General features: G+C 47.6%; 1 non-coding gene and 1 pseudogene across 1 annotated transcript; one reads left to right on the plus strand and one right to left on the minus strand.

Moving 5' to 3' along the window:
* Window positions 1-26840, plus strand: part of LOC142046321 (C-type lectin domain family 12 member A-like) — a 94642-nt pseudogene that overhangs the window by 37562 nt on the left and 30240 nt on the right.
* On the minus strand, window positions 4512-4584 carry TRNAK-CUU (transfer RNA lysine (anticodon CUU)). Its single transcript has one exon. It is a non-coding gene; the product is annotated as a tRNA-Lys (tRNA).

The raw sequence follows: 26840 nt of genomic DNA on the forward strand, positions 1-26840 counted from the left end.
AAGGAGAGAAAAGACGTATGATAATTTGCCGGAGATAAATCTGTCACACTTCTTATTTTTACCAGCACATGCTCACCAACGGTGAATAAATGAGAACAGGCATTCTCATGCATGTTGTAGAGCAGCCATATTTCATAACGATTATTTCAGTGCGTGCCACGATGTAGAAGAATTTTCATTAAATCTTCATCGTGTGTGTCCCTGTTAATCATGCTCTATAACCACCCATATCACCAGACGGAGCCATGCATTCCATGTAGAAGATGGGCTTCTGCTTTGATAACAATAACAAGCAGGTGCAGACCAACTCGATGCACTGTTCTTATATTTTTTTCATTATCAGGACAGTACCAGCAGAAGTTTGATTCTTCTTTTCTGGTGGGCGCCATGGTTCCTAAGGCAGCAGTGTTGCTCCTGGGTTCATTGTTAAGACTCTGAAAGCATGCTCCATACCCTGTCGGCTCTTACAAGGCTATTGGAAGGCCTCGATTCTTAATGAGCACCTTTGCTGGTCTTAAGTGCTGATATTAGCTATCTTTGACATAATCTCATATATGGTACCCCAGCGGAAGTAAAGATTACTTTGGACTCTCTAGCTGTTCAAATAATCTGCAGGTGGTAAGAAAGTTGAGTTCTTAAAACTGAACAAAGTCGTGTACTGGAGAGGGCACTCTCGAGCATCCCTGTACACCTTGCGAGCTATAAACACTGAAAATATAGATGCATGAGAAGAATGAAAAAGACAGAGAAATAAAAAAAAAGAAATATTCATTATCGTACACTATGTGCATTTATGACTGAATGTTAGCCAGCATATTAAACCTCAAATTATAACTCCTGTACCCATTGATGCTAACAACACACAGCCACTTTGATTCGAATATTAAGGGCATCTTTAAATATGGATATCTATACTCACACTCCCTTATTACTAGTAGATGTTGAGATGAGATAGGCGCTCAATCGAGATAGTGGAGGCAACTGAGTTGGAGTCAGTGAGTTAGGATGTGGCCATGAAATAATGAAACGAGGATGTGATTCGGGGCTAGCACTCGCGTCAGCAAATCCCAAGCGCTAGTAGCATCTCCATTGTTGAACTTAGCCCATGACAGCAATCTGGAAGTCGATAATGCATCTGGCCAGAGTACGCACGCAGGAAAAGCCCGCCAACTTTTATGGATTTCGATTCCTGTTCGCGCTCACAGACTGTGCAGGCATCCCGAAGAATCTAGAACATTAGGGGACCTTAGTACGGTAGAGCACTACTGGATTTTGATCAGCTTAAGTCGGTGAGATTATCAAATTGGTCTAATCAGAGCTCATGGTTACCACGAAGATAGAAAACTGCCTAAAAGCAATTGAAATCCTCCCACATGGAGAGCCACAGCAGGGACTTCAACACAAGGTGCCTGCATGAAACAAGCCGTAACGGAAAGCAAGAATCAAAGTGTAAACAGCCTCAATTGGAGCGGAGGGAGAAGGGACTCCGAGGACTCCCAGCTATACACCACGACAAAGTCCCCACAGTCATCCGAAAAAGCCAGTTATCATCCGTCGAGGGCTCGAGTACCCCACAGTATCTAGAAAGCAGGTCAAATAACATTGTCACCGGGATGGGTTCAGGATACATAAATGTCCATCAATCTATTACGGGCTCACCACTCCTCCCCTCCGTTGAAAGTAAAAGGGCGAAAATAATCATTTCTATCTCAGCCTTTAACGTTTAAAAATGTCCAACCATATAATGATCTATCTGCAATGCTGCGGTTAGATGCAGATGCTGACGGTGACCTGAAACAGCAGCATCCTTCCTCCACCTTCCTTATCCTGATGGCAGATAAGGTACGAAAAGGCTTAGGAAACTATCCTCATACAACCCATTCGCAACGTGCTCCTTGCGCTGGCCTTGGTGAGAGTCGGCCGGAGGTGCCTGGGCAAAAATGGGAATGAACTCTCACTAAATTATTCCGCAGACTTGGTAACACGAAGGATATGAGAACAATGTCCTGCTATCACTACGCAACTGGTCAGCGCTCATGTGCCTTTCACTGCACCCGCTCTACATAGTCTTAACTGAGAATACTGTAACTCCCTGGATATCATCCCAAGCCACTGGAGGCGCTCTCCCCTATCAGATCTTTAGACTCATCACTAAAAAGTCAGGGTGTGTATCTTATCCTGCATTCTTTTTATTAACTGACACATCTCCATAAACATCTCCACAGAATGCGCAGCGACAGAGACCGCCTAACGGTATGCAGGATGGGATGAGGGGAGGAGGGGAGCAACTGCGAGGAGACTGGAGCTGCTCGACAGATGACACCCTCGCCTCGTACATGCGTCATAATGCAGACAGTCAACATTTCAGCTGGCGATAATCTGTGGGGCTCTGACCTCGGAAGCGGCTCGTAGCTCCAGCTGCTGGTTCTCTAGTACAACATTGCCCTATATACACACTACATACAGAACGACTAACGACCATACCTATTTTGTAAGAACACACAAACATAAAGACAAGTGGATATGGACACAGGGAGACTCATTCTCATTTAATTTGGTTCGACAATTTGTAGTCAGACAGGACGCACACGCTGACGGCGATATGAGCGAGAAAGGCCAGCCAGTTTTGAGGCCACTTACCCTTTGGCGATAAGGACAGCAGCAAGACCAGTACAATAAAGTGAAGTGATATACCCATCATAGTTCCAATTATTCAATTTCAGATACTGGTGAATATAAGAGGCTGGTAACATCGTCCTACTGCTCACCTTGAAAAGCGCGAATGAATGACTTGCTATATTAGCACTACACAGGTACCAAGCACATTTAGAGCATGTCGGGGTCCGAGAATCAATTACTCTGGTATTCACACGAAGGTGCATGTTGGTGAGGCGACTGTGCGACGGCGTCTGTCAAAGCAGGACATCCCACGAGATCATACAAGAGTGAGCAGTGACAAAATCACAGGCTATAGGGCTCCAATGATGGCCTTGCCTTCTATGGCTATGTACGCGTCTGCCGAGGAGCAGAGCGGAAAAAGGGACAAATGGATTGTAACCTGGCCATTGCGACATACGGAAGGAAAAGAATCTGGAAGGTTGACAGACATTGACTACCACTAAGAATTCACAGCGTGTAATTACTACACTGTTTTTGCATTGGGATCTCAACCCACAATTCCAATGGGCGGGGGAGACTACGGGAACTATGGGATAGCTATGGGATAGCTACCCATAGTGCAATGCTCCGGAAATCGATGCTAGCCTCGGTACATGGACACACACCGCCGAATTAATGTGCTTAGTATGGCCGCGTGCACTCGATTTTATACAATCTGTTTTAAAAAAAACCAGTTTCTGTAAAATCGGAATAATCCCATAGTGTAGACATACGCTGGATAATACTGAGCAGGGGACATACAATTTTCCCCCAAGGACTTCAGTCACAAATGTAATTAATGCATTTTTTAATGAGTGTCATCAGCATGGAAGCATGTCCTCTGGAATGGTGGCTGAAGCATGAAGGGGCATACGAATGTTTAGCTTATCTGGCATGTAAATACCTTGCAATGCCAGCTACAAAACTGCCATGCAAATATCTTTTCTCACTTTCAGGTGATATTGTAAATAAGAAGAGGGCAGCATTATCTCCTGTAAATGTAAACAAACATCTTTGTCTTAGGGATTGGCTGAACAAGAAGTAGGACTGAGTGGACTTGTAGGCTCTGAAGTTTTATATTGTTTTGTTTTTGAGTTCAGTTATGTAACAAAAAATTACATGTGTAAGTTGCACTTACACAACAAAGAGATTGCAATACAGTACTTGTATGAGATGAATTGAAAAATACTATTTCTTTGTTTATCATTTTTACAGTGCAAATATTTATAATAAAAAATAATAGACATTTGATTTCAGCTACAACGCAGAATACAATATATATGAAAATATAGAAAAACATCCAAAATATTTAAAACATATCCATTGGTATTCTATTGTTTAACTGTGCCATTAAAACTGTGATTAATCACAATTAATTTTTATCATAATTAATGTTTTTGCATTAATCACATGAGTTAACTGTGATTAATTGACAGCCCTAATTACTTATTATTATTAATTATTATTTGCATAGCTGTATTATCAAGAAGCCTCAGTGAAGACTTGGGCCACATTGTGTTAGTCATTATATAATCGCTTAAACCCTCCCTGAAGAATTTAAAATCCTAATAGAAGAGTGTTGGAGAAAGCATACTGTAACTTTGGGGGCAAGCAAAGTTTAAACTATTAGCAAGCTGGGTGATCTGTAAATCAACCCTTAAAGACATACCTGCTATATGCCAGAGGCCTTTATTCCTCCAGGCTGCAAGGAGAGAGGGGATGTCAGGAAATTTTCCCTTCAGTCCTACATGCACAAAGGCCCTTCTGAGAAAAGGGAAATTCCTGAAGAGAAAGAACATCATCAAAGAGGACTCCAGAAGCACAGGTTTTTAAGGCCTTGGTGAGTAGTTTATCACCTGATCAGGGACTTGAATCCTGGACCCTCAGATTAAGAGTCTGATGCTCTACCAACTGAGCTAGCCAGGCTCACACCAAAAGGATATTGCAATGGTAAATAGGGCTATTCCTTATAGATAGTCATCAAAGCCAAATTGAGTAGACTAGAATCTTTAACGTTTGCTTGTCTTGTTAGAGAAACAGAGAAAGTGCTAAATGTGTCTATCTTTACCTGCATCCTATTACAAATAAACAATGTCATCTAACTAGCTTTTTGTCGTGTAATGCTTTCTTACTGTATTCTGTTGACTCAGAGATTAAAAGAGGATATTATATTTTAGACAGGACTTGCCGTGTAATGATATTATTGTCTTAATTTCTCTTCAGAGCTTGTAAATCCACATAGTAAATCACCTGTGAACTGTCCTGGTAGTTTGAATGGCTATTGCTAACTGTATTGTTTGAGAAAGGGACCATTGAATAGAGGTCAAAATGTCAGTGTGTTTTCATCAGAGGTGTCATAAACAGTGAACAGCAGAGGCTAGTAGAGGGAGTTTGCCTGGGAACTGTCCATGAGGAGGTACGCTAAGTGCTGCATTAGGGGGTTGTGTTGGTGAGTATCTGAGTGTCTGTTGCAGGGGACAGTTTGTCAGTTTGACTGTGTGCTTGATTGTTTGCTTGTTTGTTTGAAAAGTGTGAATTGGGAGAGCTTTGTTCCAGGTGGGCCTTGAGTGGGCCGGACTGCTATAAAAAGGCAATCAGCAGCGAACCCGCTGTGCGGCAAACAGCAGAGGCTAACAGAGGGAGTTTGTCTGGGAGTTCGCCTGGGGAGAGCCCACTGAAGCTTTCATCTTGCGGGCTTCTATGAGTTGCTGCAACAGCTGAGTAAGCTTTTAGAAGCAAGAAATTATGGAAGGTGAGCGTTCAGCTGTTGTAACCTGCACAGGTTGTGCCATGTTTGTCTTTCTTCCACAGGACAAAAGTGACTTTGTCTGTACAAAGTGCAATCTGGTCTCCATATTGGACGAGAAGGTTAGAGGTCTGGAGCAAAAAGTATCGACCCTGCGTTGCATACAAGAAAATGAAGATTTCCTGGACAGATATCAGGATATGCTACTACAGGCACAACTTCCTGAAGAATTGGCGCAGGCTGTGCAGAGGGTAGAGAGGGACGGTGAAGAAATTTGGCAGCATGTAACCTCCAGAAGAAGAAAGAGGAGCATCCATGTACCAGCAACGGAGATACAGATGAGCAACTGTTTTCATGTTCTTTCCACAGATACTAATGCGGAGAGTGTAGTAGATGGTACATCTGAGAGAAGGGATCAGAAGGAGACTCCACCAATTGGAAGGCAGGAGATGCACTGTCCTAGGGATGGGGGTTCCACAACCAGCGCTTCCCAGAGAAGGAGGACAATGGTGGTGGTTGGAGACGTCCTCCTCAGAGGGACTAAGTCATCTATCTGCCGCCTTGACCAAGAAAACCGAGAGGTCTGCTGCTTGCCAGGAGCTAGGATTCACGATGTGACGGAGAGACTGCCGAGACTCATCAAGCCCTCCGATCACTACCTCTTCCTGCTTCTCCACGTGGGCACCAATGATACTGCCAAGAATGACCTTGAGCTGATCACTGCAGACTACGTGGCTCTGGGAAGAAGGATAAAGGAGTTTGAGGTGCAAGCGGTGTTCTTGTCCATCCTCCCTGTGCAGGGAAAAGGCCTGGGTAGGGATTGTCGAATTGTCAAGTCAACAAATGGCTACGCAGGTGGTGTCAGAGAGAAGGCTTTGGATTCTTCGACCATGGGATGGTGTTCCAAGAAGGAGGATTGCTAGGCAGAGATGGGCTCCACCTAACGAAGAGAGGGAAGAGCATCTTCACAAGCAGGCTGGCTAACCTAGTAAGGAGGGCTTTAAACTAGGTTCACTGGGGGAAGGAGACCAAAACCCTGAGGTAAGTGAGGAAATGGGATAGGGAAGCACGAGCAGGAGAGTGCAAGAGGGAGGACTCCTGTCTCATACTGAGAAAGTAGGGACAATCAGCGAGTTATCTTAAGTGCCTATACACAAATGCAAGAAGCCTGGGAAACAAGCAGGGAGAACTGGAAGTCCTGGCACAGTCAAGGAACTATGATGTGATTGGAATAACAGAGACTTGGTGGGATAACTCACATGACTGGAGTACTGTCATGGATGGATATAAACTGTTCAGGAAGGACAGGCAGGGCAGAAAAGGTGGGGGAGTTGCATTGTATGTAAGAGAGCAGTATGACTGCTCAGAGCTCCAGTATGAAACTGCAGAAAAACCTGAGAGTCTCTGGATTAAGTTTAGAAGTGTGAGCAACAAGGGTGATGTCATGGTGGGAGTCTGCTATAGACCACCAGACCAGGGGGGATGAGGTGGACGAGGCTTTCTTCCAGCAACTAACAGAAGTTACTAGATCACAGGCCCTGGTTCTCATGGGAGACTTAATCACCCTGATATCTGCTGGGAGAGCAATACAGCGGTGCACAGACAATCCAGGAAGTTTTTGGAAAGTGTAGGGGACAATTTCCTGGTGCAAGTGCTGGAGGAACCAACTAGGGCAGAGCTCTTCTTGACCTGCTGCTCACAAACAGGGAAGAATTAGTAGGGGAAGCAAAAGTGGATGGGAACCTGGGAGGCAGTGACCATGAGATGGTCGAGTTCAGGATCCTGACACAAGGAAGAAAGGAGAGCAGCAGAATACGGACCCTGGACTTCAGAAAAGCAGACTTTGACTCCCTCAGGGAACTGATGGGCAGGATCCCTGGGAGAATAACATGAGGGGGAAAGGAGTCCAGGAGAGCTGGCTGTATTTTAAAGAATCCTTATTGAGGTTGCAGGAAAAAAACATCCCGATGTGTAGAAGAATAGTAAATATGGCAGGCGACCAGCTTGGCTTAACAGTGAAATCCTTGCTGATCTTAAACACAAAAAAGAAGCTTACAAGAAGTGGAAGATTGGACAAATGACCAGGGAGGAGTATAAAAATATTGCTCAGGCATGCAGGAGTGAAATCAGGAAGGCCAAATCACACTTGGAGTTGCAGCTAGCAAGATGATTAAGAGTAACAAGAAGGGTTTCTTCAGGTATGTTAGCAACAAGAGAAAGTCAAGAAAGTGTGGGCCCCTTACTGAATGAGGGAGGCAACCTAGTGACAGAGGATGTGAAAAAGCTAATGTACTCAATGATTTTTTTGCCTCTGTCTTCACAAACAAGGTCAGCTCCCAGACTGCTGCACTGGGCAGCACAGTATGGGAGGAGGTGACCAGCCCTCTGTGGAGAAAGAAGTGGTTCAGGACTATTTAGAAAAGCTGGATGAGCACAAGTCCATGGGGCCGGATGCGCTGCATCCGAGGGTGCTAAAGGAGTTGGCGGATGTGATTGCAGAGCCATTGGCCATTATCTTTGAAAACTCATGGCAAATGGGGGAGGTCCGGATGACTGGAAAAAGGCTAATGTAGTGCCCATCTTTAAAAAAGGGAAGAAGGAGGATCCGGGGAACTACAGGCCAGTCAGCCTCACCTCAGTCCCTGGAAAAATCATGGAGCAGGTCCTCAAGGAATCAATTCTGAAGCACTTAGGAGGAGAGAAAGTGATCAGGAACAGTCAGCATGGATTCACCAAGGGCAAGTCATGCCTGACTAACCTAATTGCCTTCTATGAGGAGATAACTGGCTCTGTGGATGAGGGAAAGCAGTGGATGTGTTATTCCTTGACTTTAGCAAAGCTTTTGATATGGTCTCCCACAGTATTCTTGCCAGCAAGTTAAAGAAGTATGGGCTGGATGAATGGACTATAAGGTGGATAGAAAGCTGGCTAGATCGTCGGGCTCAATGGGTAGTGATCAATGGCTCCATGTCTAGTTGGCAGCTGGTATCAAGCGGAGTGCCCCAAGGGTCGGTCCTGGGCCTGGTTTTGTTCAATATCTTCATTAATGATCTGGAGGATGGCGTGGACTGCACCTCAGCAAGTTTGCAGATGACACTAAACTGGGAGGAGTGGTAGATACGCTGGAGGGTAGGGATAGATACAGAGGGACCTAGACAAATTAGAGGACTGGGCCAAAAGAAACCTGATCAGGTTCAACAAGAACAAATGCAGATTCCCGCACTTGAGATGGAAGAATCCCATGCACTGCTGCAGACTAGGGACCGACTGGCTAGGCAGCAGTTCTGCAGAAAAAGACCCAGGGGTTACAGTGGATGACAAGCTGGATATGAGTCAACAATGTGCTCTTGTTGCCACGGAGGCTAATGGCATTTTGGGCTGTATAAATAGGGGCATTGCCAGCAGATCGAGGGATGTGATCATTACCCTCTATTCGACATTGGTGAGGCCTCATCTGGAGTACTGTGTCCAGTTTTGGGCCCCACACTACAAGAAGGATGTGGAAAATTTGAAAAGAGTCCAGTGGAGGGCAACAAAAATGATTAGGGGGCTGGAGCATGTGATGAAGTGGGGGATTTTCTTGGGGTTTTCTGTGTTTTTCAGTGGTTTGCCTGCACAGGGGGTGGGACTCAATGTCCCTGGGTGTTACTGGTTTAACAAGGTGAGGGAAGAGGGAGTTTGTTGTTACTGAGGACCGGAGAGGGACTCGGGAAACCAGCCAATGGCCTGGAGGATGGAGACCCCGGTGACTGGTGACCTGGTGACCCAGAGACCCAGCTCAGGAGACACAGCCAGTTCTGGCCAGTGGGAGGACAATGGGGTGCAGAGAGAGGACCCCGGTGACCTGACGAGCTGGTTCCAGCCAGAGGAGAGCTGAGAGGAGAGGAGACCCAAGCCTTCCTGTTTACGACCCTGTTTACCTGGAGAGAAGACAATGGACAGAGGCGGGGCTTGGGGCAGGGGATATCAGAGGCCCAGCTAGGAAGGAGGGGGGCTTGCGGGCTGGAGAGGGAAAGCAGGCAGAGCCCACCTGGATGCAGGGGGACTGGGATGTGCTGTGCTGAGGGAGGCCAGTCCTGAGGCCCTAAGAGTTTCCTGTGCTGTGTTCAACTCTCAATAAACTCTCTTGTTTTATGCTGGCTGAGAGTCACTCTAGTCTAGAGAACAGGGTTGCATCAACCCCTTCAGGGATGAGGAGGCCCAGGGGGTCCAGAGCGCGTGGACTCCCTGAGGGGGTCCACGGCGAGAAACAGGTGTGCTAAGGCTCAGAGATATGCGGCTCTAGGAGGTGGAGGGGCCTGACCCCAAGAAAGAGTGGACCCCCGAGAAGAGCTGTCTCACTGAAAGGGGCACCCCCCAAGGACTGCACTGGGCCATGAATGGGCACGATCTGTGAGTCCGTAACAAGGTGGCAGCAGAGGATGGTTCGTGGATGCATCCTGTAGACATTTGGCTGCAGGCACAGGCGCTTTGCAGTGAGTGGCTGCCAGCGATAGAACGAGGGTATTGAATGGAACCAGCCTGGAAATGGCCTATAACCGGTTCTGTAAGAGCGACCTGGCACGTCTGTGCAGGGAGAGGGGGCTGATTGTGGGGAGGCTCCCTAAGGAGCGGCTGATTGCTCAGCTTGTAGAACATGACCAATCTGAGGAACAGGCTCCAGATCCCAGGGGGACTCCCAGGGTGCCCGGTGAGCTGGGGAGTAGCCTTGGGGGCAGTCTGTGTAGCGACCGGGAGGGTGTCAGACCCGACTCCCCAGTCAGCACAAGGAGACTCCAGTCAAGTTCCTCCCTCGAGGAGCTGCGGAAACTAGAGCTGGAGCAAATTAGAGCTGGAGCTGAAAGCGAAGGAGCTGGCGCTGGAGGAATGGTGGCTGGTGGACAGAGAGAGAGAACAAGAGGACTGTGTAGAACAGCGGAAGCACAAGTTGGCAATGGAGGAGCAGCGGGCCAAGAGGGCCTGCTGGGGGGTAAGTGGAGAAGGGCCCCGAGACACCAGTGGTGTGGGGACTCTGGACACCAAACTGCTGCCCCAGTTCAAGGAGGAGGGGGATATTGATGCCTATCTCACAGCCTTTGAGAAGGCTTGTGATCTGAACCAGATTGACCCCACAGACAGGCTGCGCTGTCTGACCCCCCTGCTGGGTCCCAAGGCCATAGAGGTGTTCAGCCAAATGGATGGTGTTGAGATGGGGGACTACGACCTGTTCAAACAGGCCTTGCTGCTGAAGTTTGAACTGACCCCCGAGGCGTACAGGAAATGATTCCGGGGTGTACGCAAGACCTCAGGTATCACTTACAAGGAGGTTGCCAACCTGCTGGGGGAATATCTCCACAAGTGGGGGAAGGGCACAAGTGGGGGAAGGGCACCGAGGATGTGTATAACCTGGTGGGGTTGGAGCAGCTGTATAACATCTGCCCTCCAGACCTTAAGATGTGGCTAGTGGACTGGAAGCCCAAGGATCTGCGCAGTGCAGGGGTCAATGGCAGATGAGTTTGTGGACAGTAGATTAGGGGCAGGAGGAAGGTCCACATCGGGGGCTCAGAAGGGGAGTCACCCAGAGACCTCTCAAAGGTGGTACTCCAGGAAGCCCAGCTCAGGGGTGGCCGGGAATGCCGGGGCTGGCCAACCCCCCGTATGGGACTTGAGGGACCTGAAATGTAATTACTGTGGCCAAAAGGGGCACAAGGTGGCCCAGTGCCTGAAGATGAAGGAGATGGCAGCCAAGGAGAACCTGAGGGGTGTTAACTGGATGGAAGCCCACCGAGAGGGGACACTGCCAGGCCAGGGGGCCGCAGTTGAGAGGGCTGTGCCAAGGGGGGGGGGGACAGCCAGACCAGGCCAGCAGGAGAAGGCGAGGCCCCAGGTCCAGAGTGGCCGTACTCCATCCACCGGGTGAGCATGGGACAGGCCCTGGGAGACAATCATCATATCATCCCCATTGAGGTGGGGGGAAGGAGCACCCAGGGGTTCTGGGACACGGGCGCGGAGGTGATGCTGGCGCGGTCCGAGGTGGTGGACCCAGACCAGCTAGTGCCCGATTCCTACATGACCCTGAGGGGAGTGTTCGGGCCCCCCATCAAGGTGCCTGTAGCAAGGATACCTGAAATGGGGGACTAAGGAGGGACCCAAAGAGGTCGGGGTGCACGATCACCTGCCTACCGAGATGCTAATGGGTAATGACTTGGAGAACTGACCAGATGGCACTCAGAGCGCCCTGGTCCTTACCCAGAGCCAGAGCCAGCAAGGGTCATGGGAGCTCCCGAGGGGGGGCACTGAAGTGCCGAGGGTAGGGCTCGACAGGGCTGGGCCAGCACCTCTGTCCCAGGGTGGGGAAACTGAGGCACCATCAGCCAGGGCTCTATCCTCAAACCCAACTGCTGAATTCCAAACGGAGCTGCAGGTGGATTCCTCCTCGGAGAAACTGAGGGCCCTGGCAGGCCATGGCAGGGCAGGGTCCCAGGGGGAGGATTGCCGGGAGTGATTCCTGTGGGAGAAGGGATTCCTGTACTGGGAATGGGCTGGTTCAGGGCAAACTGAACCTTAGCCAGGTGGGAGTCAGTTGGTGGTTCCTCAGAGGTATCGCCGCAGACTGTTGTACTTGGCCCACGATATTCCCCTGTCAGGGCATCAGGGCATCCGGAGCACCAGGCAAAGGCTGCTGCAGCACTTTTACTGGCCTGGGGTCTTTGACGTTGTCCAACAGTATTGCAGATCCTGCGATTCCTGCCAGAGGGTAGGGAAGGCCCAGGACAAAGGTAAAGCGCCACTGAGACCTTTGCCCATCATAGAGGAGTCTTTCCAGAAGGTGGCCGTGAACATAGTGGGGCCCCTCAGCAGAGTGACCCGGGCAGGGAAGAAATACATCCTGGTGGCACTGGATTTTGCTATACTCTGCCCCGAGGCAGTGTACATAAAGGACACTTGGACCAACAGTAATTTTGTCTATTAAGATGGAAAAAGACTTGTTCCTGGTAGTTCATATCTTCTCAATCTTCATTCCGTGGCCAGAGCTCCTACCCACTGGATCCATTCACTGAGGAAACATCTTATGGCACTGGGGTGTTTTTCATCAAAGTTTGGATTCTGGTTCCACTGAAGCCAGCCAGCTCTGCAGCAGGCTGAACTTTGTGAGAGAAACCTACTTTATTAGATAGGAAAGTTAACTAATTATAATAAGCATATGCCCTAGTTTGCATTATATGATTTTGTTTTTTATTGTAACCATTTGTTTCCATCACTCTCTTTTGTGTGTAGTTGAATGTCTCTGCTTTCTTAAATAAACCTTCTTTTGTTTTATTATAAATGTAGTTTACAGGAGAGGTGGTTTAAGTAAAACTGGTAAATTGGGGCACAATGCTTCTTTGGGGATAGAGGATCTGGGATTTCTGAGTAGCTAATGTCAGGGGCTGGAGAAGAATTCAAAGGGACTTGGGGAATGGGATGCACCTATTATTAACCTGACAAGCAAAGTCAGGGGTGACATTGCCCAGTGAAGAGTGCTTGGATGGCTAAAAGGCTGGTGGTGTTAGGAGCTAACACCCAGCCATCACAGGCAACTTGGGCAAGGTTACCATTCGCTGGAGCTAACAAGGTGGCTCTCTGTCCTGGGTACCCTGAGAATTGTCTCTCTCTCTCTCACACACACACACTGTGGTCCATAGATCAGTGTTTAAGTTTAGTACTCAAAACCCCTGTCAGTCCAAAATGGAGTGCCCAGTGGTGCCATTTGGAGTTTTACACAAAGATCAAGGATAGAATTTGGCCGCTACACATTAACTAAGCATATTATTAATTATTATTATTACTATTCTTTCATTTTCTCAATGCCTAATTGTCACATTCAGAATCACTTAGTAGTAAATTATACTCCTCTTTAGGACCATGGCAATTTCTGCCTATCACTTCTCTTCCTTTTCCATCCTCCTTACTCTGTTCTCTCTCTTTCTTTTCTGTCTCCTCCTGTCTTATGTATTTCCCTACCTTGAACAACTCTCGTGGGCTTCATTCTTATCTACTGTCTCATTCCATCTAAAAGGAAAATATTAATTCTCATATTTAGAATATCATCAATAGGCTCATGGTTATTGTCCTTAATAAGATTAATGTGGATGTGATGGAACTGAAAACTCACAGTGACCACTTTAGGCTCTCTGCAAACTCTGTAAAACACTGCTTGAATTGATACTTGGTGGTTCAGATTTTCAAGCGTTTCTCTGCAAAACTTGGGACTGGAAACCTAATTTTAAACATAAAAAAGGTTTAGACTCTGCAGAATCTGAATATACCACAACGGTCACAAAAATACATCCAGTGCCAGTGGGCCAGTTCCAATTCACAGGCCAGGTGCTTGACACACCTGAACTGCAGTATGCATCTTCCTCAACTAAACAACAACAGGAAAATGTGTCACTGTTACTCAAACAATGTACGGCTCTCTCCTCCCTCTCTGGGTGTAATTGGTCTCTATGGTTAACGGGATCTTTTCCCAGTGAAAGAGCCTTTATTACACAATGAATATTCTTAAATATGTACATGTATTTATTAACAATCAACCATTAATCAACAGAATACACATGCCAGTAGTCTAGCGCTCACCATTCCCAGTAAAACGGATGGACTTCTCTGAATGGTGAGTCAGGGTCGTATCATCTGAGGCTCCAGCTTCTGCACAATCTAGTTGTACAGGGGCTAAAAAGTCCTAGTAGCATTGGTCTTGAGCTGTATCCCAGAGTTAAGTTCCAACGAGTCTGTCTTTTGTCCCTCATTATATAATTAAAATGAGCATTTCTCTTCTCTCTGCCTTAACCAAGTATTTTACTTACAATATTATTTTAACCAATCATAACCCCTAATAGGCTAAAACAATTTCTCTGGCAACAGCAAAGCCTTATGATATCTACTTACCAGCAAAAGCTACTTTTCACAAAACTCACACAGGTGCCCAATAAGAAACCTGCAGAAACTCAAGGTTAGCTTGTCCATACTCCCTTCCATTCCCATGAATCTGTGATTTTACTGTATATATCCCTGTTACTAACACTGCAGATGCAGCTGGTATTTTATTCTGTCTAGGCCAAGGCCAAATTTTCTTACTCTGTGGTTTTTGTTTCCAAATTATGGTGGCTGAGTGTACAAGATGGTTGTGAGTCATGTCAAATCCATGCCTCTTGTTACATCACATCACATGAGATGTACTCCATTTTAATCACACATCCTTCTGGTGACACTAGGCAGCAGAAACTATGTATTAAAAATGAGAGTACAGGGAATCTTCTGATAGCTGCATTGGTACAAGTGCATTTTTTTCTAGCAAAGAGAGGATTGTAGAGAACAACAATGAATACCAACGCCTAGTGTGTCTTTTCTGTAACAAAATAGCAGACTCTTAAAAGAGGCCCTTTTTAGACTCTTGTCTCTGATCTTCCACCCTTGTCTTTTTTTGGCTTAAAAGTGAAGGAGAATGAAGAAATCCACTTATTCAAATTCTGATGGTTTGACAAGTGAGGTCTTCCCAAGAAAAATGTACTGAATCAATTGAGTTATGAACTGCCCTTTGTATGTTCAATATTTACTGTCTAGCCAGAAGGCATATTGTATGCATGTGGGTTTTGACTCCATAATGTCTATTTCCATTTATTCAGATCTGATTTTCCATGTATTTTCAGATTACTCTGTCTTGATTGTGGTTATATTTTGATGCCTTTAATATGTCTAAATTGCTCTTTTCTCTCTCGTCATTCTGAACAATAAGATTCTACTGGAAAAAACATTTTGAGATTTTCAAAGCAGTTTAGGGATTTAAAGACACAAAGTTGAATGGAAGATGTGTATTTAAATTCTCCTAGATCAGTGTGAAAATCTCAGGTGTTATTTTTCTGTACTGACAGAGATATAGGCTAAGATGTAATCAGCAAGACCATTATATTATCTTTGCTACACAGGACTAATTTTCTAAAACTGCAGTTTTACTTTGAAAGTTAAATATAAGAAGACAAATTCTTACTCAGTGCACCTGCTTCCTGTGGATATTTAGAGCCACGTCCATTGGCTTAAGGAACAGATATAAGTTGTTGTTTTTCAGTCCTGTTCAAATTTCAGAAACAGACCATCTCCGGAAAAGGGACCTGGATTTTATCCCTTTGTGAGCATCAACAGAATTGTTCTTCAGAGCAGACATGCACTTTAAAGTATCATTTACCCACAACTTCCTCATCTTAATATCTGTTTGGATATAAATAACTTCATAATTTCACTTTTCCAGTGACTGTCAGTAAAGCTATTGTGTGATCTTCAAAAAAGAAAAAAACAACAAAACAAACAAACCCCACTTGCTACCTTATGTTGGTGGTATACTGATAACTCCCAGTGTTGGTCCCACTCTGTTATGTGCATCACCTGTGCTCACAGAGACAATTGGCCTATATCTCTGAAAGGTCTCTCAAGGCAGACTCTTTCTTCCCAAGTGGCTGTCACTAGACATGCAGCTAATAGGAACATAAAGAAGCAAAGATGCTTGTGCTACAAGAAGAAGAGGTAACTGCTAAAGAAGGAACTAACTTCTTCTCCTATGCATATTTTACTTTTTATTCTCCAGACTTACATTTTGGTGATAATACAACTCCTCACTGAAGCTACTTAGTTAGGTGCTCAGATACCACAGGGATAGGTGAGGTATAAGAACTGGGATAGTGTCATGAATAATATCTCTTAATCTGTATTGTCTCATCTGTAACTTGCTGAATATTTTAAGCCTCACTTCTTTAGGGAACCATAATGCCAGCTGAAGTGAGATTTTCAAGGAGAAAATTACTGTCAGATGCTTTCACAGAGACTGTCAACTCTCTTCTTACTGGAAAGAAGAAATATTGATGAGAGCAGCGTGTAAATGTGAGTCAAGAGCTAAGAGAGGTAGAGTTCTCAGCTCTCTGAAGATGACTATCATGGGGCCAGTGGCTCTTCAGAGAGAATTAGGGCTCAACTTGCCCATGACAACCATGTAACTGTAAGGGGACTATTGTCCTCTTACTAAAACTCAGTGGGGTGTTTTGGTTGGCTAGCTCCCAGCACTAAAAGAAAGGGAAAGGGTCAATGGGAAATCAGGACTCTGAGACTGACAGTCCCCGGGAACAATGGGGAGAGGCCAGTGCTCCAGGTCAGCCTGATTGACAGGGTGGGTAGGCAGGGCTGGCTTTAGGAAGTGCCGGGCCCAATTCGAACAGTTTCGATGGGGCCCGGGCAGGGATGACTAAAACAAAAAAACACTTACAAAAACCCTTTCATTTCTTCCAGGTATTATTTACTTTCCATGACTATATAAATAATAACAAAATTATATATTACATACATTGCATCATATATTTGCTGATTTGTACTTTCATATTAGGAAAATAATTTGTTTTGATAGTTGTACAACTGATTTTCTTCACTAATGTTTATTTTATTAAAATTTATAAAATATTTCCTTTATCAAAATTTTATAAAAAATATTTCCTTTATTAATATCAAAATGTGCCACCCCTCCTCCACCAATCCTCACAGCCGTCCGCCCGACCCTGTTGGAAACAAACCCTCCTTCCCCCGCTCTTTGTCCCTTTCGAAACAAGGTGGAGGAGCAGTAAAGAATATAAGAGAAACGGCACTTACACATGTGCTCGTGAACCAGATCACCAGCAGGTATTTACAATAGGCACTGGCACACCTCCCTGGCTCAGCCCCACCAACACACCCCTCTTCACCCTCTAGTCCCTCCCACTGGCTTTGCTTGATCCCTCCCTAGTTTCAGTCCCCCCACCATCACTTTGCTCTTTTCATCTTCTCCTCTCTCCCCTGCCAGAACCCCCATTGCCGATGCCCTAGAACTCCTGCTGGCTCAGTTGCTTTGCACTCTTTGCCCCACCTGCCACTTGCCCCCTCACCTCCCCCACAGTATAAAGCCTCATTCAAGAGCCCAGGGTTCGGGGGTTACTGATATTATCTGCACAACACCAGTCAATTCAATGCAGGTTGTAGATTCTAAATCTCTGCATTATGCAATTTGGTTTTTATAAAACTTTCATATGACTTTGTACGTGAACCTTGGTAATATGTTATAGCAGGCCCCAAGGTAGTTGTAATTAAGGTTAAAAGAAAAAGTTGCTCTTTTTGCTTAGGAGTAGAATTAAGATCCCCCCCCCCCCCCATTTTGTAATCAAAATTGCCCTGTTGAATGAATTGAGGGTTAGTGAATTAGGAAGGTTGTTGGAAGGCAGCACCTCCAGACAGCTGGCAACCCTTTGAGGAGACGGGCTGGGCGAAGTCAGACCAAGTGAGAGCTTTGCCCAGGGCTGAGTGGGACAGAGTTTGAGTGCTGGGTTGAGGCTTTCTGGCGGGCGGGCACGGCGGTGCGAATGGCAGGGGAAGGGGGAGGGGTTGCATGGCTCTGGGGGACAGAGTTGGGGGTTTCCAGAGACGGGGATGGTGGGTCCACCGGGGTTGGGAGGAGGAGGGCAATGCCACACATTGTGGCTTTCCTTTCTCCTTGCTGCCTCCTACCCATAGCCTCCAGGTGGGGAATGGGGCTGCCCCTTGCCTAGTGTTTGCAGGAGTGGTTGGCTTGGGGGGAAACCACAATTTTCAAAAATCGGTTTGTTTACTTTTCTTTATTGATTGATGAAGGCGCACTCGACGCTGCACTTGGGAGGGCTGGCGAGACGACCAAGGAGAGCTTTGCCAGCTGGTGGGACGAGTTTGAGTGCTGGGTGCAGGTTCTGGGCGGGGCCCAGGTGGACTGCAGGCAAGGGGAGGGGTGCAGGCTCTGGGACAGAGTGGGGTCGGAGGGGATGGGTGGGCACGCGGGGATGGAGGGGAGGGCATGTCCTCAATGTGGTTTCTTCTCTCTGCTGCCCTCACATCGCTCGGGGGACGGGGCTGGCTGTGCGTGTTTTGCAGGAGTTGGGTTGGGAAACAGTCGACTTGGTTTTTTTTCTTTCATTGATGGGTCACTTACCTTTACACCTTTCCAGCTTTATTTCCTCTTTCTATGTTTGATCTTTCGTGGAGCCAGATAGAAAACCACAACCCAGGAGGCAACGCTGGAGACTAGATTGAACCATACCAGCCTGTCCTTCCAGGCCAGGAGCTGAGGCAAATTCCCCACAGCTTCGGCCACCCTGTTCCATCTGGCCTCTCCAGTGCTGCGCAGTGATTCTGGTGTGGCTGCTGGTGGGATTTCAGTGCCCTCAACCCTGCCTAAATTCACCTGTTTTTGCGCACTCTGCACAGAGCCTTCTTCCCTGCCTAGAGCTGCGTGGATGGCTGTGAGCTGAGTGGGCATTTGATTGATCTAGAATATTATCATGCCTCCCTCAAGAACCTTCAATATCACGCTTTGGGGGCTATTCGACCCTCCCCAGCTGTCTATTTTTATTGTGGCAGGGCAAATGAAGAGCGTGTTATGGCAATATTAGCCCTTACTGTCTTGAGCGGGAAAACAGAGTTATGGGAAGGGAACTGGTTTGGATAGGAGCCGTTCCCCTTCTTTGCAAAAAATTTGAGGGGGAATCAAGTCGCTGTGCCTCAGTTTCCTTCTGCGGGAGATAAAAGTCTACCCTGTCATGCCTATGTTGCGACTTTCACATTCTATTTCTTGTGTATTTGGATTCCTTCCTCCGACTCCCTCCCTCTATCACCTTGAGTTTCCAGCACTAGTTACCGGCTGGGGGCTTTTTTCTGGCTGTTCATTTACATGATCCCAACTTTAGTTCTGAACAACACAGGGCGGCACAAACTCACCTTCAACAGACACCACGAAAACCACAACACCACCCCCAATATTACAAACCTAGGGGGATTCACAGGGTCAAACACTCACGGTTGGAAGCCCCAGCAGCTGTTCAGGTGAGTGAGGTCCACTGCAGAGATTCCTGCCTCCCTTGGCGTCTCCTCCAGGTGAGTGCTGAGGGGAGGGGACGGGAAGAAGGCTGCAAGCACGTGTGCCTCTCCCCCCTCCCCTTCCCCTCCTGACCTGCAACACCCAGCGGTTGCCTCTGCCTTCTGTGGGCCAGCGTCTCTCCTTGCCTAGCAGCAACAGCTGCTGCTTCCCGGAGACAGCCAGCCAGTGTGGGGCCCCGTCAGGCGCAGGGCCCGATTCGGGGGAATCGGGCAAATCGGCCTAAGGCCGGCCCTGCGGGTAGGCTAATCAGGGAGTTAGGAGGCCAGCAGGGTCCATGTGAACTGGAATTGCCTGGATTAGACAGAGTGGGTCCAAGCTAAGGAGAAAGCAGGGGCCCAAGCTGAGCTGGGGAGCAGAGCTGTGCCAGATCCAGAGGGGCCAGAAAAGTAGCCCAGGAAGCAGGTCAGTGCTGGGAGCAGAGTCACAGAAGCAGCCCACAGAACAGACCTGTGCTGGGTGCAGAGCTGTAGCAACCAGAGCCAGAGGGGCCAGAGAAGCAGCCCAGGAAGTTGGAGGCAGAGCAGCACCAGCAGCCATGCTGAGGCAGAGTGGAGCTGGAGCTGAGGCAGAGTGGTGGAGCTGGAGCTGGGGCTGAAGCATTTCAGAGCCGGGTGTGGTGAAAAGCTGGAGAAAGCAAGGGGGACTCTGGGCAGTAGTTCCAGTTCAGGGAGACGCCCCTAGCCAAGAGGCCCTGCAGGCCAGACTTGGAGGGGGATCATAACCCCAAAGGGACGGGGCGATGCTGAGAAAAAGGGTCCTGCCACCTAGAACCTGAGAGCGTGTGGCCACCACCAGAGCAAATGTCCTTCCCACAGCATCTCTGCAGCACAGCCAGGGCCTGAGAAGGTGGCCTGGAACATGTGAGGAACAGACTTTGAACTTCCCTTACAGTCCAGAGATGCTGGTTGTGATGTCCCCATGCCACAGAGCAGGGTGATCTGTTTTCCTTTAACCGTTCCCACTTTTCCCTTACTTTTTTAAAATTGATTGCTGTTTAATAAATTGCATTTGTTTTGAACTGTATGAAATGATCAGTGGATCAGGGAAGCATCCAGTGCAAGGAGAGCACCCTGGAGTGGGGACACCCTAACCCCTGCCCTAAGTGACCACAACAAGATTGGGGGTTGAGCCCCCCAGGGATCCTGGGGCCAGCCTTGTTGGGGTTACGAGGACTCTGTCACACAGGAGAGTGGAAGGGGAGCCCTTGAGGTCAGGATCTGGGTAAATGAAGTGGGAGCGAGGACTCAAATCCTTTTGCTAGCCCATTTCACTGGGGTAGTGTATAAACCAGGAAAGTTCCCCACAATAGTAGGACCATTCCCTGCTTACATAACTATACCTGGGAGCAGGTAGGTGCTCCTGGTGGTGGCTCATTAGCCAATTTGCAAGGGAGCAGCTGAGCTCAATAAGGAGACTGCCTGGGCAGTATATAAAAGAACCTATGCAGATCAGAAAGAGAAGAAAAGGAGGTGAGTTCTTGCTGTGAGGAAGCCCTGGGACTACAGGCTAGAGGGGAAACCCACAGAAAGCAGAGCTGGCTGCTGTTGGGGAGGAGCCCTGAGTTAGTACTTAGAGGTGACAGAGAGCCCTGAAGGGATGATTATCAGAGCCTTTGGAAAGGGAGCTAGGAGGGGGAATCTGGTTGTTAGGTCTGGGAAGAGAGTTGGTAGGTGCCTTTGAAGAGATCTGCAGTTTGATGCTGGCTCCTGAGGAGGAAGTAGAAAAATCTGAAATCCTCTGTGTGGGAGTGGGTTCCTGGTGAGGGCACGTAATAAAAGGCATAGCTTCTGGGAGAGCAGATGAACAAGAGACTCATCTCCCTGTCCGTGCTGGGGTTAAGCAGCTGGCACTCAGAAAGCAAGGGAATGAGAACAGTTTCTAGAAAGAGATGAACCAGTCAGATGAGATGGACTGGAGACTGAAACTGTTTCTTTGTATTAATTTCTGTTATTAATGAATAAAATCCTCTGGAGGGGCTCTTGAAAGTAAAAGTTGCACTCAGGATTGAGTTATAACAGCAAAGGGAAACTGGGACATGGCCTGGGCATGTGACAGTACCACATAGGGGATGGCAATTATAGTGTGAGCATAAAAGACGGAGTAACTTTAAAGAAAGGCACCATCACACCCTCCTTGTATTCTCTTAAGATCTAAAATAGATATTAACAAACAGCCTTTGTGGTCGGGTGGACAGTGTTGATGAATACTGATGTGACGGCTGGGACTGTGTTCCTGATTTTGCCACTGACTCACGGTGAGACTGACTTAGTCTCTTCAGCTCTGTGTGCCTCAATTTTCCCACCTGTGAAACGTGGCTTATGAGACCTACCTTTGTTAAAAGCTCTGAGATACCTAGATAAAAGGTGACATACAATGTAATGTTTCTTAACTTTATACAGACACATAATTGCACCTTTCAAATTACATGGACTTAAAATACAGGGAGAAGGAAAGAAGACTCTAGCCTAGACGGTGTCACTTTAATTCTTCAAGCTGCAAGTCCCTTTTCTGTGAATACTCAGACTAGCACAGTGCCAATTTCTGTGTGGATTTTGTGGAAACGCTGCAATGAACAATGCTTCCATTCTCCGCAGGAGCCTTACAGGACAATCAAGGTGTCCCTGCCCCTGGAGATGAATATCCCAGGAAAGAACAGCCCAAATATTGCATATGGAAGATGAGGAAGGATATATCATTTTAAATGTGCAGTCCTTATCTCTAGTCTCAGCTCATGGACTTCAGACAACAAAGGAAATGAATAATATTTGCATACTACCATGTATACATATATTGCTAACCTCTATAATTTCTCTGCTTCCGCAGCTGCTTATTGAATTTTACAATGTTGATTATAGATTCATAGACTTAAGGTCATAAGGGACCATTATGATCATCCAGTCTGACCTTCTGTACAATGCAGGCCACAGAATCTCACCCACCTACTTCTGTAACAAACCCCTAACCTATGTCTGAGTTATTGAAGTCCTCAAATCATGGTTTAAAGACCTCAAAGTGCAGGGAATCCTCCAGCAAGTGACCTGTGCCCCAAATATGGCGATCAGTTAAACCATGAGCATGTGGGCAAGACTCACCAGCCAGCACCCAGGAAAGAATTCTCTGTAGTAACTCAGATCCCACCCCATTTTACCATCCTCTCCATAAATTTATCAAGCTTAGTCTTAAAGCCAGATATGTCTTTTGCCCCCACTACTCCACTTGGAAGGCTGTTCCAGAACTTCAGTCCTCTAATAATTAGAAACCTTCATCTAATTTCAAGTCTAAACTTCCTAGTGCCCAGTTTATATCCATTTGTTCTTCTGTTCACACTGGTACTAAGCTTAAATAATTCCTATCCCTCCCTAATATTTATCCCTCTGATATATTTATAGAGAGCAACCATATCTCTCCTTAGCCTTCTTTTGGTTAGGCTAAACAAGCCAAGGTCTTTCAGTCTCCTTTCATAAGACAGCAAAGAGTCCTGTGGCACCTTACAGACTACCAGACGTATTGGTGCATCCGATGAAGCGGGTATTCACGAACGAAAGCTCATGCTCCAATACGTCTGGTTAGTCTATAAGTTGTGTGGCAAGGCACCTTTTTCGATCTCCCCAGCCTCCTCTGCTTTTAGCCCTGGTGAGACAGGCTTGGGTAATATGGTCCCCCTTGGGACACAGGGGAAGTCTGTTCCTTCTCTCCACCAGTCCTTTTTAGCATATTGTTCTCCCTTGTGGGAGAGAATACTGCCTCTCCTCCTGGTGAGGCTCGCTGTCTTGCTGCTCCTAACCTCCTGGTAGCAGGGCTCCTTTTCTCTCTTCTCTCCTCTCCCCCTTCCTCCCCAGGGAGGGTTTAAGAAGGTCTCAGGCAGCCCTCAGCTGGGATCAGCTGATCCTAATTAACTCAGGAACTCCCTCTCAGCTGATTCTAATTGATACCTTGGTAACCCGTTCTCAACTGAACCTGATTGACCGTAGTTACCCCCTAGTTGATAGGGAGGAGGGCCTTTTAACCTTCTGAGACTGATTTCTACCCCTCCCTTGCAGCTGTCTGTCCTGAGTTTATCACATATCCCCTCCCCCCGCCAACACTACAGGGTTGGACTACTTGGGTCGGCAAACAGTGTACCCTTGAAAGGTCATCCGCATTACCATGCTTGATTCTGGACCTATGTTGTACTCTGAAGTGGAAGGGTTGTAGCGACTGGAAGCACCTTGTCACTCTCGCATTTTTCTCTTTGTTTTGGTGCATCCACTTCAGAGGGGCATGATCCGTGATGACTGTAAACCTCCATCCGAGTAGGTAGTAGCGAAGGCTTTCTACTGCCCATTTTATTGCCAGGCATTCATTCTCTACTGCGGCATATTTATGTTCCCTGGGCAGAAGTTTCCTGCTGAGGAACAGGACTGGGTGTTCTTCTGCTCCAACCATTTATGAAAGAACCGCTCCCAGATAAACTCTTTCTCCCAGTCTGGAGCTACCAGCACAGGGTCGGTGCAGAGGGAGGTCTGCAGATCTGCAAAAGCCTCCTCAGCCGTGCTAGACCATCTTACTATGTCTGGGCCACGGGCTTTTTTTAGGTCTGTTAACAGGCATGACCTAGTGGCAAAGTAGGGGATGAACCATTTGTAGTATCCAACCAGCCCCAGGAACTCCCTGACCTGTTTCTTCTGGACTGGTCGGGGCCAATTCTGTATTGCCTCTAACTTGTTGAGTTGGGGCTTCACCACGCCCCTCCCCACTATATACCCAAGGTATTTGGCTTCGGCTAGCCCAATTGCGCATTTGGAGGGATTTGCAGTCAGCCCCACCTTCCTCAGGGTGTCCAAGACTGCTTCCACCTTCCCTAAGTGCATCTCCCAGTCTGGGCTATGTATAATGACGTCATCAAGATAGGCGGCTGCATACTTGCCATGTGGACACAACAGTTTGTCTACAAGCCATTGGAAAGTTGCAAGAGCCCCATGTAAACCAAAAGGGAGGACAGTGTATTGATACAGTCCCTCTGGTGTTCAAAAGGCCGTTTTCTCTTTGTCGGCCTTGGCCAAAGGAATTTGCTAATAACCCTTGGTCAGGTCAAGGGTGGACAAAAATCGTGCTTTTTCCAGTCGGTCAATTAAATCATCTATCCGGGGTATAGGGTATGCATCAAATTGGGACACTTCATTCAGTTTCCGGAAGTCATTGCAGAACCTCATGCTGCCATCCTGCTTAGGTGCTAGGACCACTGGGCTTGACCTTTGGCTATGAGACTCTTCAATGACTCCTAACTTGAACATTTTCCTGACTTCTGTCTTGATCTCTTCTCTTTTCACTTCTGGGATCTGGTATGGCTTGACATTCACCTTCACTCCAGGCTCTGTGAGGATGTGATGGTGAACCTCAGTAGTCCTGCCTGGCTTTTCCGAGAACACGTCCTGGTTGCATTTGATCATATTGATCACTTCAGTTCGTTGGTCAGGGGTCAATTCTGGGGATATTCTCACTTGGCCAGGCGGGTTGTTTTTGGGGAAAAGTGACCCTAGAGTGACCACATGAGCTTCTCTGTCTTGCCAAGGTTTCAACAGGTTTATATAATAGATTTGTTCCAGTTTCCGGCGACCAGGATGTCGGACCTTGTAATTGACCTTTCCAATGGCTTCTATTATCTCGTATGGACCCTGCCATCTGGCCAGGAGTTTGCTCTGTGCTGTGGGTATGAGCACCATTCCCCGATCTCCCACCTGGAATTTTTGGATCATCGCTTGGCAATTGTAGTATGTTTGTTGGGCTCCTTGTGCCCTCTCCATGTGTTCCCGCACTATGGGGGTGACTTGGGCTATCCTGTCTTTCATCTGCAAAACATGCTCGATGAGGTTTCTCCGGGGGTTTGGCTGTTCTTCCCAACCCTCTTTGGCAATGTCCAGTATGCCACGGGGGTGGCGACCATACAACAGTTCAGATGGGGAAAACCCAGTTGAAGTCTGAGGCACCTCCCTTATTGCGAACATTGGGTACGGTAGCAGGGTGTCCCAGTTCTTCCCGTCCCAGCTCACCATCTTTCGTATCATGTTCTTTAATGTTCTATTAAAACGTTCGACGAGGCCATCGGTCTGCAGATGATAGACTGATGTCCTTAGGGTTCGTATGTGGAGCATTGCACATAAATCCTTCATTAATTTAGATACAAAGGGGGTTCCTTGATCCGTCAGGATCTCTTTGCATATTCCCACTCTAGCAAAAATTTGGATTAATTCTTTAGCTATGGTCTTGGACGTAGTACTCCGTAGGGGAACGGCCTCGGGGTATCGAGTGCTGATGGCCTCGGGCTGATTTCTCGAGCGGCCCTACTAAGTCCATAGCTATTCACTCAAAGGGGACTTCAATAATCGGCAGAGGTACCAAAGATGCCCTTAAGCATGGTTGGGGTCCATGTAATTGGCATTCCGGGCAGGAGGCACAATATTGTCCGACCACCGCATATATTCTAGGCCAAAAAAACCTCTGCAGAATTCGATCCACGGTTTTATCTATCCCTAGATGCCCCCCGAACAGATGGCTGTGGGCTAGCTGTGGGCTAGCTCCATCCTCAGATGTTTCTGTGGTACTAAGAGCTGTTCCACGACTTGCTCTTGGACCCAGACTACTCTGTATAGCAGATCCTTCTTCATCAGATAATATGGCCCTTGGCCCTTGGCTCTTCCTTCTACAGGGACCCCATTCACCTCAGCTACTTCGTTGCAAATATTGTTATATACTGGATCATTGGCCTGATCCTGTCCAAAATTCTCCAGTGAAGGTCCAATTTGCCCAAACTCAGGGGGTTCTATTTCCCTCTCCCTCTTGAGGGAGGTACCTGTGGAACTGGGCCCGGCTGCTGGCTCATCGAACTTCTGCCTAGTCCCCTTGTCAGTCGGGCCAACTCTTTCCCCTACGAGTATAAGCTTCTGGTTCTGGGTCAAGACTCTCGTTCCCCTTCTCTTATCTGCCCTCCTTTCTTGCTGAGTCTTCCTGGTCTTCCCAGGGGGTGAGAATAAATCCTGGGCAAATTCATGGAAGACCAGGGGAGTGCTAACTATCGAGGTCATCCCCAGGAGCGGCGCCAGGGTTTTTGGCGCCCTAGGCGGGGATCCTTCCGCGCTCCCGGTCGGCGGCAATTCTGCAGCGGGGGAAGGGTCCTTCCACCCTCCCGGTCTTCGGGGCACTTCAGTGGCGGGTCCCAGAGCGAGTGAAGGACCCACCGCAGAATTGCCGCCGAAGACCCAAAGCGCGGCAGGAGCCCCCGCCGCTGAATTGCCGCCAAGGGTGGCAAAATGGCACCCCCCCAAATCCTAGTGCCCTAGGCGACCGCCTAGGTCACCTAAATGGAAGCGCCGGCCCTGGTCATCCCATTGCTCTCTGGGTTATTACTTTCTTCTGACTCCTTTCCATGAAGGAGACCGCCAAACCCTGGGAAGTCTCGTCCTATGAGGACTGGGTAGGGGAGTTTCGGGACCACCCCCACCGTCACCTTAGTGGGGTTTCCCAGGA

Source organism: Chelonoidis abingdonii, chromosome 1 (genome assembly GCF_003597395.2).
Source record: "Chelonoidis abingdonii isolate Lonesome George chromosome 1, CheloAbing_2.0, whole genome shotgun sequence".
Classification (NCBI taxonomy): Eukaryota; Metazoa; Chordata; order Testudines; family Testudinidae; genus Chelonoidis; species Chelonoidis abingdonii.